Here is a 17,351-nt window from a genome sequence, read left to right as displayed (position 1 = left end):
GGCTTTGTTTTCTTTTTTGTACAGTATGTTTAAAAAAATCTTTGTTTTTTTTTTTTTTTTTTGGCTTTCCATTCTATTTATGTGCTACTTATTCATCCCCAAATTCTCAAATAAGGTCAAACGCAACGGCTTGGCTCTCACTTCTCCTGTGTGTGTGTGACGTTTTTCCGGGAGCCTTCTGTTTGCCTGCTCCCTTCTGGACTGTTCGCTCTTGAGGCCTTATGCACAGCTGTTGACCTGGAATTTTCCTTTACTACCATGTTGGGAATTCTTGATTGACCTGTTTACTGAATAGCATCTCTCCTGGTTTCCTTTTTCTCTGGGGGGAGGCACATTGCCCACTTGCTTCTTGAGAGAGTATGATGTAATTTTTTTGCGATCTGGCATGTGTGAAGATATCACTTAGTCTCTCCTCACATTTGATTGATACAGAATTTAAAGTTGGAAATGATTTTCCCCGAGACTTTTGGAGTCCTTGCTTGATTTTCTTCTACTTCCAAATTTGCTCTTGAATTGTTGGATGCTTTTCTGAGTCTGGTTATTTTATATGTGACTTTTTTTTTTATGTAGGGGGTAGATTGTAGAGTCTTTTACTTTTAATCCCCTAATGTTTCATATAACATGCCTTGGTGTGTAACTTTTTTCATCCATGGTGATCATTTTTGTGGGAGGTAGTGGATGGTTATTTTCTTACCACTGTTTTCTATATTCTCTTTTCTGAAACTTACTTGTCAGACACACTGGAACTTTTGTATTTTCCCTCCAACTTCCTTATTGTTTAAAAAAAAATTCCTGACCTCTATCCTCTGATTTTTGTTGTTGTTGTTGTTCTACTCTAGGGGAACACTTATCTCTATTATCTTCTATCCCTTCTATGATTTTTAATTTCTGTGATCATAATATTAATTTCTAGTAACTCTTTCTTGTACTCAACAATATTTCTGTTTTATAACATCTTATTTTTTTCTTTATGGGTGCAAATATCTTTTAATAATGGATATAGAGTGTTTTCCTGCTCCCAGAATTGACCCTCTTTTCTCCTGAAGTTCCTGTCTGTCACGTTAGACTCTTCATCACATGTCCAGTGATCATTTGCTGTCCATTTTTATTTATGTGAAGGCTCTGTATACATGAATAAGTGGGCAGGCTTCTTCTCACGTCGCCTTGGAACCTTACTTACCATAGAATGGTTTTCTGTTTTCAGAAGCCCCCTTTCTCCCTGATTTTGGTAACTGTAGATCTCTTTTCTTGGGCTGGTTAGAAATCCAGCAAAGAAAGTTATTTCCATTTGGAGTGTATGCTTTTGCTCAGTCCTCTATTTCAGAATGGTACCTCTACTCAGTCACTCTTCCTTGTGGTCCTGAGTCCCAACCTTCTCAGATAGAAGGAGAGAGAGCTGGCAAGCTTCATGGCTCAGGATGGATCTGGAGGTTTGCTCCTTAAGATGTCCTACAAGTGGTTCTCCAGTTGTCACTGCTACCTCCACGCTGCCTTCTCCATTCATGCCCCCATGATGTAACTGTGCCTGGACTAGTACTTTTCTAGGGATCTGTGCCCCACATTGGCTGGCTTCTTCCTGTCAGTTCTACCAGTACACATTTAGTTTTGTCTGTCCCTCTTTGAAAATTCACTCATCATTAGCTCATCTGCTTTCCATTTTCCAAAAAATTTTTCCATCAACTTTCCCCTCTTCCATTCTCCTGTGAGTCTATCCCTGACTCTTATTTAGTGGAATCTGGAGGGAATGTAGTTAAGAACATAATTGTAATCCACCACTCAATCCTGAAAATCCCTAATCATTAACTTTTCAAGTTTGGTTTTTCTACCTGGATACATGGTTGTCCAGTCCATTAAAGAAGAGTTAATTTGGTTATTCTAGGATGGATTCCATTTACTATATGTTTGTTTCATTCAAGGATTGTTACTCTCACTGTCAAAATTGAAATAAGTGTCATCCTTTCTTGATTTGAGTACATACTAGGAGAAAGGGTCAGCTATTTCTTAGGTATAATTCCAAGTCCGACCTCAAACCTGTTCACAAGAATAGCATACAATTTACAGTATTTCAAAGAAATGACTTTCATCCCCTTGGGCTTTCCACGGCCATAATCCCAGTTAGGTCACACTTTCTTAAGTCCCCTACTAGTTTGACTTGAGTCGTGTCCAAGCTGGCAAAAAACTCTTTTCTCAGGAGCATTTTATGCAGTGGTCCCAGGTATATTTTATGGGCTTCCAGGTGGCTCAAGTGGTAAAGAATCCACCTGCTGCTTCTAGAGACGCAGGTTCTATCCCTGTGTTGTGGAGATCCCCTGGAGGAGGAAATGGCAACTCACTCCAGTATTCTTGCCTGGGGAATCCCAAGGACAGAGGAGCCTGGTGGGCTACAGTCCATGGGCTCGCAAAGAGTTGGACGTGCACTCATGTGTGCATGGGTATGCACACACACACAAACACACACACACACACAGAGACAGGTATATTCTGTAGGATACTGAGTTTCCATGAAACGTATCTATAGATTTTATAGATGATTGTCAGACCATGATATCCTTCTTTATTCTTAGGATAAAATCTCAGAATATCCCTTGCAAAATGCAGAAGATTTCATAATGTGCAAAGGCTTATGTTATTGACCTTGTAAACACCACAGCAGAATCAGGGCCAAATATGACCTCTCTTTCAACTTTTTCCTCATATTTTATTAGTTCCCCAGTTTTAAAACATTAAACATTTTTTTAAAGTTGTTAATATATTAATGTATGTCAAGAATTACTGTAAGATTACTATGGACCTTATTGAACCATTGTTAAGCCAAGAGGAAGCCAATTCAAACTTTAAAGGTTTTTGTATCCTGTAGGGTTTGAATGAAGATAGGGGAATCTGATCTGATTCCCAATCTAGAGTTTGCCAAATCCATTTTTTTTTTTTTTTTTTTAAGAAAAATGTTGTTTACCTTCCCTTGGTAGAATTAATGCTTTTCTGTTTCAGACACCTCATGTTCTTTGTTGACAAATCAAGATTGAGAGTATGCAGAGCTTCTGAGAGGAAACATTCCTAGTTGAAGGTTCCTGTTTTCATCATGATCAGTCAAGAGTGCCAGGCATCTGCTTTGTGCTAAAGCTTACTAGAAGTGTTGCTGCCTCCGGAGCAACAGGCAGGAAGTACTTCTGCCCTTAAAACCAAAAATAGATGCTCTTTCTCATTATCATAGCTTAAAAGATCATCTTTTTTAATGAGATGGGTGCATCCCTTGTGGTTTTCACAGATTTAATGATCAGATTATTTAATGCAGAACTTGGAGAAAAATAGGTCTGGTGAGACAGATAATGGAAATTTTCCTGAAAGTTAAAGCAACATCAACTTTGTTCTTTTTCTTTCCATAAATCTTTTTACTATTTCTTTTCTCTTTTATTTTTTATTTACTATTTTTCATGGTACTTAAAGAAATTTTCCTGTCTTATGTTAACATGTTGGTACATTTACATAATTTTCACTCTATTTTAACTTCAAAAGATCATCACTAAGGAAAAAAATTATTTGCAAGAAGATTTAGATGTGTCAGTATTTAAGTATACTGTATATAGTCTAAGTTGCTGTAGACAACTCTATTGTATGTTAATGTGTTGGCAGTCAGAAGGAGAGAAATGGCTTCTTTACTGATTTTACGAAGTTCTGTTTGTGTTTTGAAAAGTGAAGCAAGGGGAAATAAAGGGAAGAAAGAATAAGGGAAATAAAGATAATGTATATGAAAGTGCCTTGTAAATTGCTAAATAACATAAAGATGGTAGTTACTGTTATTGCAGTGATATAACTTCCAGTGAGAAAGCAAAGATTTAATAAAGAAAAATGGGAAAGGGGGAAAAGAAATCATTTGAATTAAGAAAAAGAAAGAAAGTGGGAATATCATAATGCTGGGGGGGGGGTGCAGAGTTTTATAATCTGTTTTTTTTAACCTGAACATTCAATAATACTTGTACTTCCTGTTTAAACAGTAATGTTGAAAACATTTTATTAACAGGGGCTTTCCTATAGTTCAGAGGGTAAAGAATCTGACTGCAATGCAGGAGATGCAGGTTCGATCCCTGGTTCAGGAAGATCCCCTGGAGAAGGAAATGGCAACCCACTCCAGTATTCTTGCCTGGAGAATTCCATGGACAGAGGAGCCTGGCAGGCTACAGTCTACGGGGTCACAAAGAGTTGGACACGACTAAGCGACTAACACATACAAAGAAAGGTTGTTGAAAATAATTTGGGAAGAAGATCTTATCATATGAGGTGGTGAGAGTTGGATAGAAACCACCAGGCAGATGACTTTCTCAGCTCTAAATAAAGATCTATGTGTCATAGGGCATTAGGTACTGTGTTTCCATTTAATTAAGGTTTAATTTACATTTGCTTATACTGTCTAAGCCTTTCATTTGTTGTTCCTCATACCTTTGCAAGATAGGTATCATTAACCCATTTTACAAATGGGTGTAGAAGCCTAATTGACTTGCCTGCAGCTACTTATCTAGTGGCAAAGCCCTCTCTTCTCCAGGTTTTGAGTTTATTTACACATTTCCACAGATACTTCACATCAGAGCAATTGATTTAGTTGTGTTCCTGGATATTCAGCTTACTAAATGTCTCTAAAGGAAGTCCTTGTTAAATAACCATGTGTGTGTGTGTGTGTGTTACTTAGTCGCTAAGTCGTATCCGACTCTTTGCGACCTTATGTACTGTAGCCCACCAGGCTCCTCTGTCCATGGAATTCTCCAGGCAAGAATACTGGAGTGGGTTGCCATTCCCTTCTCCAAGGGATCTACCCAACTCAGGGATTGAACCCAGGTGTTCTGCATTGCAGGCAGATTCTTTACCACTGAGCCACCTGAGAAGCATCATGGCAACTGTAGGAGGTAAATATTACTATTATTTCCATCTTATAATATCCATCTTATGGATGAGGAAACTGAGGCATGGTCACTTACTAATACCACCCCAGAGCACATTTGGGGTTTGGCTACATTTGTACTAAATGACTTCCTGTGAGTCTTAAGGAATAGGAATTGAGTTCTATAAGAACCCAGGAATAAACAAAAAAGACATCTTGGCTGCCCTAGTATGGGTTCAGAATGTGAACTGTGTCCTTCAGAGCTTATGTGGAACTTGGTATTTTAAGTTTTAGTTCTCTTAGGCTTTTATATTTTATTTGGTTTCCAAACTCAGCTGACTTGACGAAGGGAAAGATTGATACTTGAACAGTAATGAAACTCACCTCCTGATAGCAGGGGAGAGGAGATAACCAAACTTGGCAGGCAAAACATCTCCCAAAATGTAGCATTCGTGACCTTTGAGGGGAGGAGCAGACATCCCTCTGTGCCTGGAAAGGCGGTTTTGCCACTGGCCAGACCACTGACCACTGGCGCTGGTCAGTGGGTTACCAGCAGCACCCACATAGAGCCAGCTTTTCATCCTGTCCCTTTGTCCCATCCATTCATCTTCCACTCAGCCTGACTCCACTTAGCCCTAGACCTGTGACTCAGATTTCACCTTTGGGTCTCCTTTTCCTTGGTGTTTGAATTTCAGCAGCCTCTTCCTTTTGGTTCCCAGAATGTCCTGTTGCTTTGGTAGGAACTCCCCATCCAGTTCATGCTGGTAGAAATTGAACATCTGCTTAGTATCCACAGGGCTCCCGTCTTTTCCTCAGTCAATATTTCTCATGTTCTAATAGAGCAAGATAATTGATAGTCATATTGATGATTCTTTGCCACCGGAGACTAATCGTTTTCTGGACTCTCTGAGCAGGCATTATCTTTTAGTGAAAAAAAAAAAATCCAATATGATTGAAATGAAACCCGTTTTATTACTTAGATGGGTCGTCCTTTAGCTATTATGAAAATCTTCATCATAATCATGTCTTACTCCTTGAGGTTTCTAAAAAGCAGAAATTATACAGTATTATAATGCAGGGTGATACCAGAGAATTATGAGTTATAGAATTTAGCATAAGCAACTTTCTAGTAGCTTGAACCCGCTTTCATAGCAAAAAAGATGTTACATTGAACAAAGCCCTTTAGGAAAATATTTCGCTTACAAATTTGTCTTTTAGGGCAATAGCAGCAAGTACTTAAGTAGAGTGATTATGTTATCATAAAATAGTTAGAAAGGGAGATAGCAGAACAAGTGCTTGTTGACATAGAATGTTTATTTTGGAGAGAATTCTTGGCATTTTTGCCCCATGTCAGCATAATAAGAATTTGGGGGAGAGAAGGGAAGAGTTAATGTATTTGTTGAGGATTAATGTCCCTGTAGAGAGCATTTGTGTTAGTGAATATATTATGGATAGTATCATAAATACAGTAATTAAAAAGTTGCACACTAAACACTTTGTGTACTGGCATAAATATTCCTTTCCTCTCCTTGGTGGCTTGCATTCAAGTGAATAGTGTATTGTTCATCTTGGTCTCCTGGATTCTTTTTTCTCTTTTTGAATAATTAATGTATTTTTGGCTGTGCAGGCTTTTCTCTAGTTGCTGCGAGCAGGGGCGACTCTCTAGTCGCGGTGCTCTGATTTCTCATTGCGGTGGCTTCTTGTTGCAGGCTCAAGGGTACTCAGACTTCAGTAGTTGCAGCGCAAGGGCTCAGTAATTGTGGCTTGTGGGCTCCAGAGCACAGGCTCTTTCGTTGTGGTCATGGGTTTAGTTGCTCCACAGCATGTGGGATCTTCCCGGAACAGGGATCGAACCCATGTCTCCTGCATTGACAGGTAGATTCTTCACCACTGAGCCACCAGGGAAGCCCTGGTCTCCTAGATCCTTAATCAAGAATCGAAAAAAGATTGCAGTGTTCTAGATCTGTTTCCTTCTCGATATATTGCTGTTCAGATGGGCAGAAACAGTCAGTGTTCCAGGACCAAGTTACTGAGTGATTTTTTAACAGTTCAGAAGCACAGAGTGCGTACTAACAGACAAAACAACCACCTACAATTCCTTACTTTGGGGAACTTTGTCCTTAAAGTTGTCTCCAGACAATACTACAGTGTGCTTCTTGTCATGTGTGAAATGTGTTCACTGTGATCGGTGATACCTCGGAGCTTATGTGCCGTAAAAGAAGTGAGATGATGAATAATACAAATCCGTGTCAGGATCAGAATTTTTAAGGAGGCGAGACTTGATTATCTCATTAGGATCTGTTGCCCCAGTGGGTTGAAGCTGAGCGGGTGGCTGTGTGAATGAGCAGTAGGAGGAGAGGCACCCTGCTGTTAAGAGTAATGATGTTCTGTCCTTCTCACTGAAGGATAACAAAGAAGGCAGATGTAAAGTGGGCAATTTCTGTTTCTTTGTATACACAAAATGTTTGCACCTACTTATTTTCCCTTTTAAGAGGCATATTGTTTTTCATGATTTCTGAACTCTCTTACTTACACAATATTTGTTTATGAGTTCATAAAGAGTTTCTTCTATGGAGAGGAAAGTGAGTGCGATTGAAAGCGATTTGCAGCCTGGCTCTGACATCAGGGTGGGAAAGGAAGGAATAGAAAGAGTAATTCTGTCCTCACCATTTAATTGGCCTCTTTATCTCCTGGTTGTGAGAACTCTTCACTTATGTATTGGTTTATCCATTGATTCCATATTTATGGACTGCTTGCTATATCCCCTGTGCCCCAGGGATGCAGAGATGAATGGCACAGTCCGTAGGCATCTGATGGCTCCGTAACCTTCTCTGTCCTGGCTGACTTTAAGGATAATCATGTGTTTATCTACAATTCTGAAATTCTGTCATCCTCCAACGATGGCCAGTAGATATGGTCATGTAACCAAAACAGACTAGTTCCGGAGCGGCCTTGGAGTTTGTGAGATCACAAAGGTTGCTTGGAGAACAGAAAAGCTACTTTATAAGGTGTTTTCCATCGCATTAGACTTTCTAATGAACCTTGCTACGCTTGGCATTGTTGGAGCTGTTTTCAAGAGCAGAGCTACTCCACCCACTTCCAGACTCGCCAGAAGCTGAGGTGGGAGCGTGGGCAAGAGACTGGAGCAGGGTGACATCTTAAGGGACATTTCACTAGGAGATCACGGGCAGGTGCCACTGCCAGTGCCAGCCTCCTCCTCTTGCCTTTTCTTTCAGATGCCATGACTTCATTCTCATTAGATTAGTCATGTTAGAAGGTATCTGAATGGAAGCATCTTAAGAAGCCTATAGGATAGTAGGTCATGGTTTCACTTAATGAAACTATGTGTAAATCCTTGGAAAGGTTGGCACTGAGATCACAAATCATTTTAAGAAGTGAATTCATCTGAATCTTTTGCTTGTGTGCTCTTTCTTTTAGTACTAATAGGTTCTGCTGTGGGTGTGCTGATCTTGCAAATGCCCCTTTCTGTCTTGATTCGTACTGGCTATGTTTATTTACCTTAAAACAGGGTTAGGCTACTTTAATTTTAGAGGATAGCCCAATATCAAGATTTTCAGGATCTGTGGCATCAAGCCATTTGTGTGTCAACTTATTCTTCGCAAAGAGCCATGGCAACTATTTTGTCTACGATGTTGATGCCATTTGGTCCATTGCCTCTAATATCCCACCAGTGCTGTTCCTTTCAAACTTACCATAACCAGATTTGTTTTATTCCTTTAGTTCTACTATTCTTCTAATGTCAGAGGGTTGTGGATTCCGCTTCCTCTTAAAATCAGCTTTTTCATTTGTCTTCCTGACCCTTTTACCCACCTTCTTTGGGTCATCCTGTTCTTACCTCTCCCTCTTGAATGCTCACCCTTTCTCTCTCTACTGATTCCTTCAGCTAATCAGTGGACTTCGATTAGCACCAGTCTCTTCCAACAACTGCTCATTCTCCTTTCTCTTCTCTTACTTGCTCTGTTATCTCTGCCTCCACCACCTCAATGAAACCACCTTCAATCAAGGTGGCCCTTGACTGCTGAAATGTCAAATCCAAAGCTGTATTTTTCATTTCTTGTCTTTAATCATCTCATTGTCTTCCGTGGTGCCTCTCTGACTGTCTTCTTTGGTCTTTTTCACAAGGTCTTTTTCCTCTCCCTATCATTGTGTTCTCTAGGCTTCTGCTTTTAGCACTAATCCTCCAGTTGTCTCCCTCTACCCATATTCCCTCAGTGATCTCACCCGCTAATCTAATTTCTGCTACTTCCTATGTAATAACCACTTTTATGTTTTGCTCAGGTTTCTTCGCCAACCTTCACACTCAAGAATATCTGGAAGTCCTCACCCAAATCTTCTACATCTCAGTTTCTAATGCACCAAACTAAACCCATTGTCTTCCTTATTAAACTCGTTCATTCACTAGTATTCTTCACCTCTAATGTCACTGTCAGCCACCCACATGGAGTCAGGTACCATGTTGTTCTGCTTTTAGTGTCTGGATGTTTCAAGTACTAACTCTTCTCCCCTTTTTCCTTCCCCACCTACCTCCATGCCCCAATCTTACCCGTTCCTCTCCTACCTGACAACCAAACTGGCCCTACTTGTCTCCTTGCCTCTGCTCTGCCCTCTGTGAATCCATCCAGAAAGTAATGGATCTGAAACTCAGATCTGATCCCTCAGTGGCTCTCTGCAGCCAGTTCAAAGGTTTTGAATTTGTATACAAGGGTGCGGTCGCTCCACTTCTTTCCTGGCTTCACCCTGGAGAGTCTAGCAACGCTGAATCATGCTATGCAGTTTCTTACTTCTGCCTTTTCCATTGTCCGGTCTCCTACTCCCAGCTTGGCTGAGTCCTGCTCAGCCTGAGGACATGCTAGGCATCCCTTGTATTTTGAAAGTCTTCCCTGCTTCTCTATTTCTGGGATGCTTGCCATGAATCTGAGTCGCTGTGTACATCCCACTGCCCTTGGGGGATCATTTGTGTGTTTTTTCTCGGTCCCAATAGACTTTGCTTTCCTTAAAGGCAGAGACAGTGTCTTATCTCTGTAGCTCTCGAGCCTAGCACAGTGCTTCGCATATAGGAGGTGTCCAACAAATGATTTTTAAGTGAAAAATTGATAAGGACAGTGAATCAATTTGTCTACAAAACTGGGCAAAAGTAATCCATGCAGAGTAGTACCTTTACAAGGGGGCACGAAGTGGGGCTTCTGGGGTGCTGATAATGTTCTGGGTTTTGATCTGGTGTGTTCAGTTTAAGAAAATTCATTGAGCTGTCCATGTGTGGTATGTTGTCATTTTCTGTATGTTTTACTTCAATGAAAAGTTTTAAAAATTTAGATATTTTTGTTGCTCAATAGAGAAAATTTCATGTCTCCTTTCAAGCTTTTCAAGTTTTTATAGTGTATGAGTTTAGACGTCACAACAAAGAGCCAGGCTAGTGCTATTCCTTGATGTGAAGGAAGAGTGAGATGAGAAAGCGTCAGTGTGGGTGGGGTCATCTGGTCTTCTCAAGAGGGCCAGTGAGGGCCAGCACTGATGGACAGACTTGTGGTCACCTGTGCTTCTGTCACACTCAGTAGAGGGACCACATGCTAATTATCAGCATGCTCTGGGCCTTCCGGCAGTGGCAGGGAGACTTCATCTTGGATGTGACCATGAATAATTCATCAACCTGGTTATCTGGAAATTTGTGGTCATCATTAGCATTTTAATGAAAAAAAAATGCAATCATTATCCTAAATCTGTTTTTTTTATTTCTGCCTTTTTTTTTTTTTTTCCTCTCTTTTTGTCTCCCTCCTATAACAGCTTAACCATCTCAGTCTTTCCTGAGTACTTGGAAACTGCCGGGGTCCCTGACAATGTGCTGACTGGTCGTCGCTATGGGCAGACGGTACCCAGAGGCTCACTGTCATCCAGGCAGCTCATGTACGTATGGGATTTGTCTCTCTCTTTTTTTAACCCCCTTTAATTTTCCGTGTAGAAAGTGGCAGGGTACTGAACTGGTGAAGGTTTATAAGATATACATGAGAGTATTCAGAAATGCAGGAGAATGGATTGCTCTAGGGTAAGTTTTTAATATTGAATGATAGGAAATGTTACCTAAATTAGGATTTTTATGAATCAGTGGCCCTATAAGACAGACCAGAAGTGTATATCAGCAGTCTCTCTTTTCTGTTTTAGTATATCCACTTACGCATAGGTGTTTTTTTTTTTTCTGCTTGTTTGTTGAAGCTTTCCTTTCTCATTGCAATATATAACATTTGAAACAATAGCAATGCCATAAATTAGAAACACTTCCCAGTGACTTAAAAAATACCTTTGAAATAAAAAAATTCATGGACCCAGAAGAGGTCCTCAGGGTATGTCATTGTTGAATACATGTTGGCGAGAGAGTTCCCAACTCTAATATCTTACCATTCTCCACGGGAGGAAAGTGTTGATTCCCCCGGTGATGACTTACTGTGTCTCACAACAGTTGCCTTTTTCCAGTATTAGTCTTTCAGGAATGTCCACAAATGCAGCCTTTTCCTGTCTGATCCCTCTCTGATTAACTTAGGAGAAATATGGTCGTTGCACATTTAATGATCTCTTATTTCTATATAGTCTGTCTCAGACTTATTTTTTGCCCCCTAAGTCTCTAAACCTTAGGCCAGCTCTTTAGGTATTTACTTTTTATTTTTTTTTTGGCATCCTTTGGACCTCTGGAGTTTTGGCTTCAAATCAGGGATGTGTTTTGGGTCATTCCTTGGAGTGCTTGTGCTCCCCATCCTTCCATAGTTATGTTTATTCATAGTCACCCTTAAGCCCCATTTCCTTGTACATTTCCTTTTTTTTTTTTGGCCTTCATAGAAAAGTTAGAACCACCCTCAACCCTTCCCCCAGACAATTGCTTCTAAAATAAGCCAGGTCATTAGAAGAAGTAGCGGAAGGGAGAGCTGACAGCGAGTTGGGGTTCAGACCAAGCACACCAGCGTTAAAGCCACTGGGTGGGAGCAATGGCCTTTACACATCCATTTTCGTGTCCTTCAAGGGCATCACTGTATTACCCTAAAATTAGCGATTTTCATAGTGAACATAATCAGAAAAAGTTTACCCTTGTGATACTGTAAAATGGAGATTGGCAAAGGGTGGCCCTTGAGTCAAATCCAGCCCATTCCTGTTTTTGTAGGGGCTAACAAGGGTTTTTATATTTTTGAATGGCTACCTGCGTAATCTCTGTTTTTGCTTCTTGGCCCTCAGAGCCTAAAATATCTACAATTTGACCTGTTAAGAAAAAATGTTGCCTATCTCTGCCATAGAAATATTTTGAAGGCATGTACTACTATTGAACCATATGAAATTGTTAATATTCAGCTGTTTTTGACCTACAAAAATGCTGATTGCTTATGTGATGGTTTAGTCGCCACATCATGTCTGACTCTGTGACCCCATGGATTATAGCCCACCAGGCTCCTTTGGCCATGGAATTCTCCAGGCAAGAACACTGAAGTAGGTAACCATTCCCTTTTCCAGAGGATCTTCCCCACCCAGGGACTGAACCTGGGTCTCCTGCACTGCAGGCAGATTATTTACCAACTGAGCCACCAGGGAAGCCCACGATTACTTATGGTTCAGTCTAATATATTTCAAGGAAATTCTTCCTTTAAAATGGTTAAAATTTTAAAATTTGGGCTCTTGGGGCAGAAGAAGTAAATTACCTTAGGAAATTCACAAGTGTTGACCTGCTCATTTGGGCCAAGCCCAAGAGGGTGTGAGCAAGGCCGCGAGGGCCATCAGTGTGCTGGGCCCCTACTGCTCGCCTGCCCTGGCTCTCCTGCCCTCCCTTCTCTCCCACTCACAGTGTGGACACTTCCTCCCTTTCTTAAAGAATTGCCATTTAAAAAGTTTCAACAGCATTAGGCACATACAATTATTTCTTTTGGCCTTCTCTCCTTGACTTCCTCTGTTCTCAGTGATGAAAGACATGGATTTTGTTTGTTCTTCTACTCTGTGCCACTCTCTGCATCGTGAATTTGCTAGAAATTCTTTGCTTCAAGGGGGATATGCTTTGGAAGGTTCATATTATCATCGTCACTTCACAGATGAGAAAACTGAGACTTGAAGCAACAGAGTAACTCGACAGGGCAGAGTTGCAGTTTGAGCCCAGATTTACTGCCTTCTGCTTGCGTTCTTTCCTCCCACCAGACTTTCTAGTGACCTGGTCATCACTTGGGTGATCACTTATTTAGATATTGTCCACTTATCTGTTCTCCACGCCATATATTTCAGTACTATGGTCTTAGAAGCCTAAAAGATTCAGCATCAAATGATGCTGATATCTGTCTCATATCTCCTTTTTTTTTATCCATTATTTGAACCCAGTAACTACAGGTAATCTGAAGGCCCTAATAGAGAAACAGCGCTTTAAAAATCATACAAGTAATATATGTTTAATATAGAAATTTTTAATTTAATTTTTATTTTATATTGGAAGATAGTTGTTCTACAGTGTTGTGTTAGATTCTGGTGTACAGCAAAGTGAATCAGTTATACATATACATAAATCCATTCTTTTTCAGATTCTTTTCCCATGTAGGTAATTACAGAACATTGCATAGAGATCCCTGTGCTCTACAGTATTATCTATTTTATATATAGCAGCGTGTTCAACTGAAGCAATTAAGCAGCAGCAGCGTGTTTGTATTGATTATTTTATATATAGTAGTGTGTATGTGTTCCAGTACTCTTGCCTGGAAAATCCCATGGATGGAGGAGCCTGGTGGGCTGCAGTCCATGGGGTCACTAAGAGTCGGACATGACTGAGCGACTTCACTTTCACTTTTCACTTTCATGCGTTGGAGAAGGAAATGGCAACCCACTCCAGTGTTCTTGCCTGGAGAATCCCAGGGACGGGGGAGCCTGGTGGTCTGCCATCTATGGGGTCGCACAGAGTCGGACACGACTGAAGCAACTTAGCAGCAGCAGCAGCAGCAGTGTGTATGTGTTAATCCCAAATTCCTAATTTATCCCTCCCCCGCATCTTTCCCCTTTGGTAACTATAAGTTTGTTTTCTAAGTCTATGAGTCTGTTCAATTCAGTTCAGTTGCTCAGTCGTGTCCGACTCTTTGCGACCCCATGAATTGCAGCACTGTTTTGTAAATAAGTCATTTGTACCAAATTTTTAGGTTCCACATATAAGTGATATATGATGTTTGTCTTTGTCTGACTAACTTCACTTAGCGTGATAGGTTCATCCATGTTGTTGCAAATGGCATTATTTCATTCTTTTTTTTTTATAGCTGAGTAATGCATGGGTGCTTAGTTGTGTCCAAATCTTTGCGACCCTGTGAATTGCAGCCCACCAGACTCCTCTGTCCATGGAAGTTTCCAGACAAGAATACTGGAATAGGTTGCCATTTCCTCCTCCAGGGGATCCTCTCAACCCAGGGATCGAACCCCCACCTCTTGCAACTCCTGCATTGGTAGGCAGATTCTTTGCCATTTCACCACCTGGGAAGCTCATGGCTGAGTAATATTCCATTGTATATACGCATCATGTCTTCTTTAGCCATTCCTGTGCTGATGGACATTTTTGTTTCCATGTCTTGGCTATTGTAAATAGTTCTGCAGTGACTTTGGGGTGCATGTATTTTTTAGAATTAGGGTTTTCTCCAGATATATGCCCTGAAGTGGGATTGCTGGATCATATAGTAACTCTGCTGCTGCTGCTACTGCTGCTAAGTCGCTTCGGTCGTGTCCGACTCTGTGCAACCCCATAGACGGCAGCCCACCAGGCTCCTCCGCCCATGGGATTCTCCAGGCAAGAACACTGGAGTGGGTTGCCATTGCCTTCTCCGATAGTAACTCTAGTAGCCTTTAAGTCTTCAAAGCTTCAGCTTTCTCCACTGACTCTGATTTCCATTTTCAGTTCTGGCCCAGGGATTTATTTCTCATGATTTTGACTTGTTTTCTTTGTATTTAAAAAGTTGTTAGATCTTATTCAGATTTTTCATGTATTTGAAATAGGTAGTCTTTTTTTTTTTGTCATCTTTGCTTACCATATTGACTATAAACTTTACCGCTGCAGTCTGATTAAAGGATTTTTAAGCCTTTTGAATCATCTGATTATAATCCCTGATTTCCTTAGAACTTTAAATAGAAATAGGAGTTAAATAAATATTACTTCAGTGGATGGGTGTTCTGCAGATCCTTTTACTGAGTTGCCTTGTATCTGAGTAACCACACTTGTGTAGTTTAGTGAACTGCAGTCTCAATGATGGACACCTCATTCTTCGTGGAATACCACTTTCCGTGCACAGCTCGAAATCAGTAGGTTAGGCTATAGATTGTCAGATGTTATGTGAACCAAAGCTGTGAAATTGTTTTATGAGGCCTGTCTCCTAGCAGTATTTTTAGGTTATTTATAAATATGAAAACATATTTCATGTCCTAGTAAGTAAGGGTCTATCTTGACTTTACGATTAATAAAGAAAGGTTACTTCTATATATTTATCTTTCTCTGAAGAAGAATTGTCCAAAGTTCAGTCGTCCAAGTTAAAATCCCTTCTTTGTAGGTGTTTTTCTTTTTTAAAAATCCTTCTCTAATCTGTTTCTTCTGATCTAGAGATTTGAGGTCTTGTTTTGTTGTCATTAAAAAAAAAAAGTTCTCCTTTTACAAGGATGCTGTGGATCTAGTGCTTTCCTCTGCAGGAACAGGGAGAAGGGAACAAAGTAGCCTCATGTCAGGTCTTCAGTGGTAGGAGTCAACATCCTGGAAGGAAGCCCACTTGGCGTCTGTGTTGGTTGCAGAAGGAGACTCTGAAAAACATGGCAGAATAGTTCTTGGAGAGCTGAGTGTGCGTCCCATTTCTCTTTCCAAACACTAGCTTTCTTGCAGCAAGGGAACCTGTTGGTAGAGTGTAGTGAGTACCTGCATGTCTAGGATACTGTAAGGGTTCTGAGCAGCCTTTTCCTCACACCCCATGTGAAGAGGATTGGGTTGGTGGGGATGGATAGCCTTCTGGCTACATGGGCAGGCTTTGACTCAGGAAGAGATAAGAAGGGTGTGTTATCCTTGGGGAGGTGGCCACAGCACTCTCTGCTATGGGAGTAACTGGGTGAAAATGTCCCAGCCAGACTGGGGCATTAAGACCCACCTTCTGGGAGCCTCTGGAAAGGAAAGAAGAGAAATAAGCAACTTTATGGGGCAATTTTGAAGCCAAAGCAAATAGAATTGTTTTTCCAGGTTTCTTGGACATTTGCTCATTTATGCAAATTTGACATTGTTCTTCGGGGAAGTGAACTTGGGTGAACTGAATGACGGTCATGAAAACCAGCGCATAATGAAGCCCACAGAATTCTGAAAGGAATGACTTGGTATATATCAGACTCACGAGATAGGTCAGTTTGTTGTTAGCATCTATACCTTCTAGACCTTCCTTGTATGAGAATGTGGGTGGATGGATGGATAGATAATAGAGTATATAGAAGTAGAAACTAGCAAGCTAATTGAATAGTCTGTTAAGAATGTTTTGTTAAAGCTATATTTAGACTTTTTAGTCATTTTCTCTCTCAGTTTTATGGAAAATACTTAAATCCATGGGCTTACTCTTGATTTCTCCTTTGAGTTCTTTCTTGGGACTGTACAATTATGAGAAGAAAAACAGTTGATCTCCATCTCTTAGAGTACAAGAACATTCCTCAAAAAGCTTAAGTTACATATTGCTCATTTGGAGTTTGATACCAATAAATCCACCATGACTTGGCTAAATCATGCATACCTGCTACCATCTTATCCTTGTGACTGGGGCTTGGTTAGGGGTAAAGAGGATTTCCTGAACATCAGGAGATAGAAGAGTTGTTGTTGTTGTTGTTGTTTTTAAGTCACTGTTTTTCACACTGAAGGGTCCAATTTAAGCAAAACTTTAGTCACTCAGTTGTGTCTAACTCTTTGCAGCCCAATGGACTGTAGCCCCCTAGGTTCCTCTGTCCATGGGATTTATCATGCAAGTATACTGGAGTGGGTAGCCATTTACTTCTCCAGGGAATCTTCCAGACCCAAGGATGGAACCTGGGTCTCCCACGTTGCAGGCAGATTCTTTAGCATCTGAGTCACCAAAATAGACTTCTCTTTTTTTTTTTTCCTGGTTGAGTGACAGAGTGGAGTTAAAGCTGGACAGGTGATCAGAGCCAGTCAACATGCAGTGCCAGATGCATTGATGCTACACCTGCTATACTCGTAAATGCTGTGCCGGCTTTTCTGGAGGGTTGAGAAGAGTTACATATGGTCCTTAAACAGTTGATGTTTTCATAGGTAGACGTGACTAAAGGTAGTAACTGCATCAGGTAGACTCAAATTGTGTGATGTAGCAGTTTAGAGGAATGGAAGGCTAGTAAAGATATGTGTAATCAGTGAAGTTCAAGATCTAAAAATCAAATGTACAGAACATCTTTCTCCGATCAGACACAAAGGTTTGGGAATAGGTCTGATTCTGATCATGTAGAT

At 40.6% G+C, this 17,351-nt stretch overlaps 1 protein-coding gene across 29 annotated transcripts in view; it reads left to right on the top strand.

Annotated features, from left to right (window-relative positions):
* The window catches only part of APBB2 (amyloid beta precursor protein binding family B member 2), a 377,507-nt gene that overhangs the window by 131,356 nt on the left and 228,800 nt on the right, over positions 1 to 17,351 (top strand). For 23 of the 29 annotated variants that reach the window (XM_055588388.1, XM_055588387.1, XM_055588384.1 and 20 more), the window contains one exon: positions 10,673 to 10,792. The exons of 4 other annotated variants lie outside the window; for them this stretch is intronic. The gene's annotated coding sequence lies outside the window, so the exon portion shown is untranslated. Of the gene's footprint in view, positions 1 to 4,876; positions 4,896 to 10,672; positions 10,793 to 14,145; positions 14,329 to 17,351 lie in introns of those variants that run through there. 2 more of the 29 variants (XM_055588373.1, XM_055588377.1) reach the window with 2 other exon arrangements.

Source organism: Bubalus kerabau, chromosome 7 (genome assembly GCF_029407905.1).
Source record: "Bubalus kerabau isolate K-KA32 ecotype Philippines breed swamp buffalo chromosome 7, PCC_UOA_SB_1v2, whole genome shotgun sequence".
Taxonomy (NCBI): domain Eukaryota; kingdom Metazoa; phylum Chordata; class Mammalia; order Artiodactyla; family Bovidae; genus Bubalus; species Bubalus kerabau.
The sequence above is the reverse complement of the archived record's forward strand: the minus strand, read 5'-3'. Positions and strand labels throughout refer to the sequence as shown.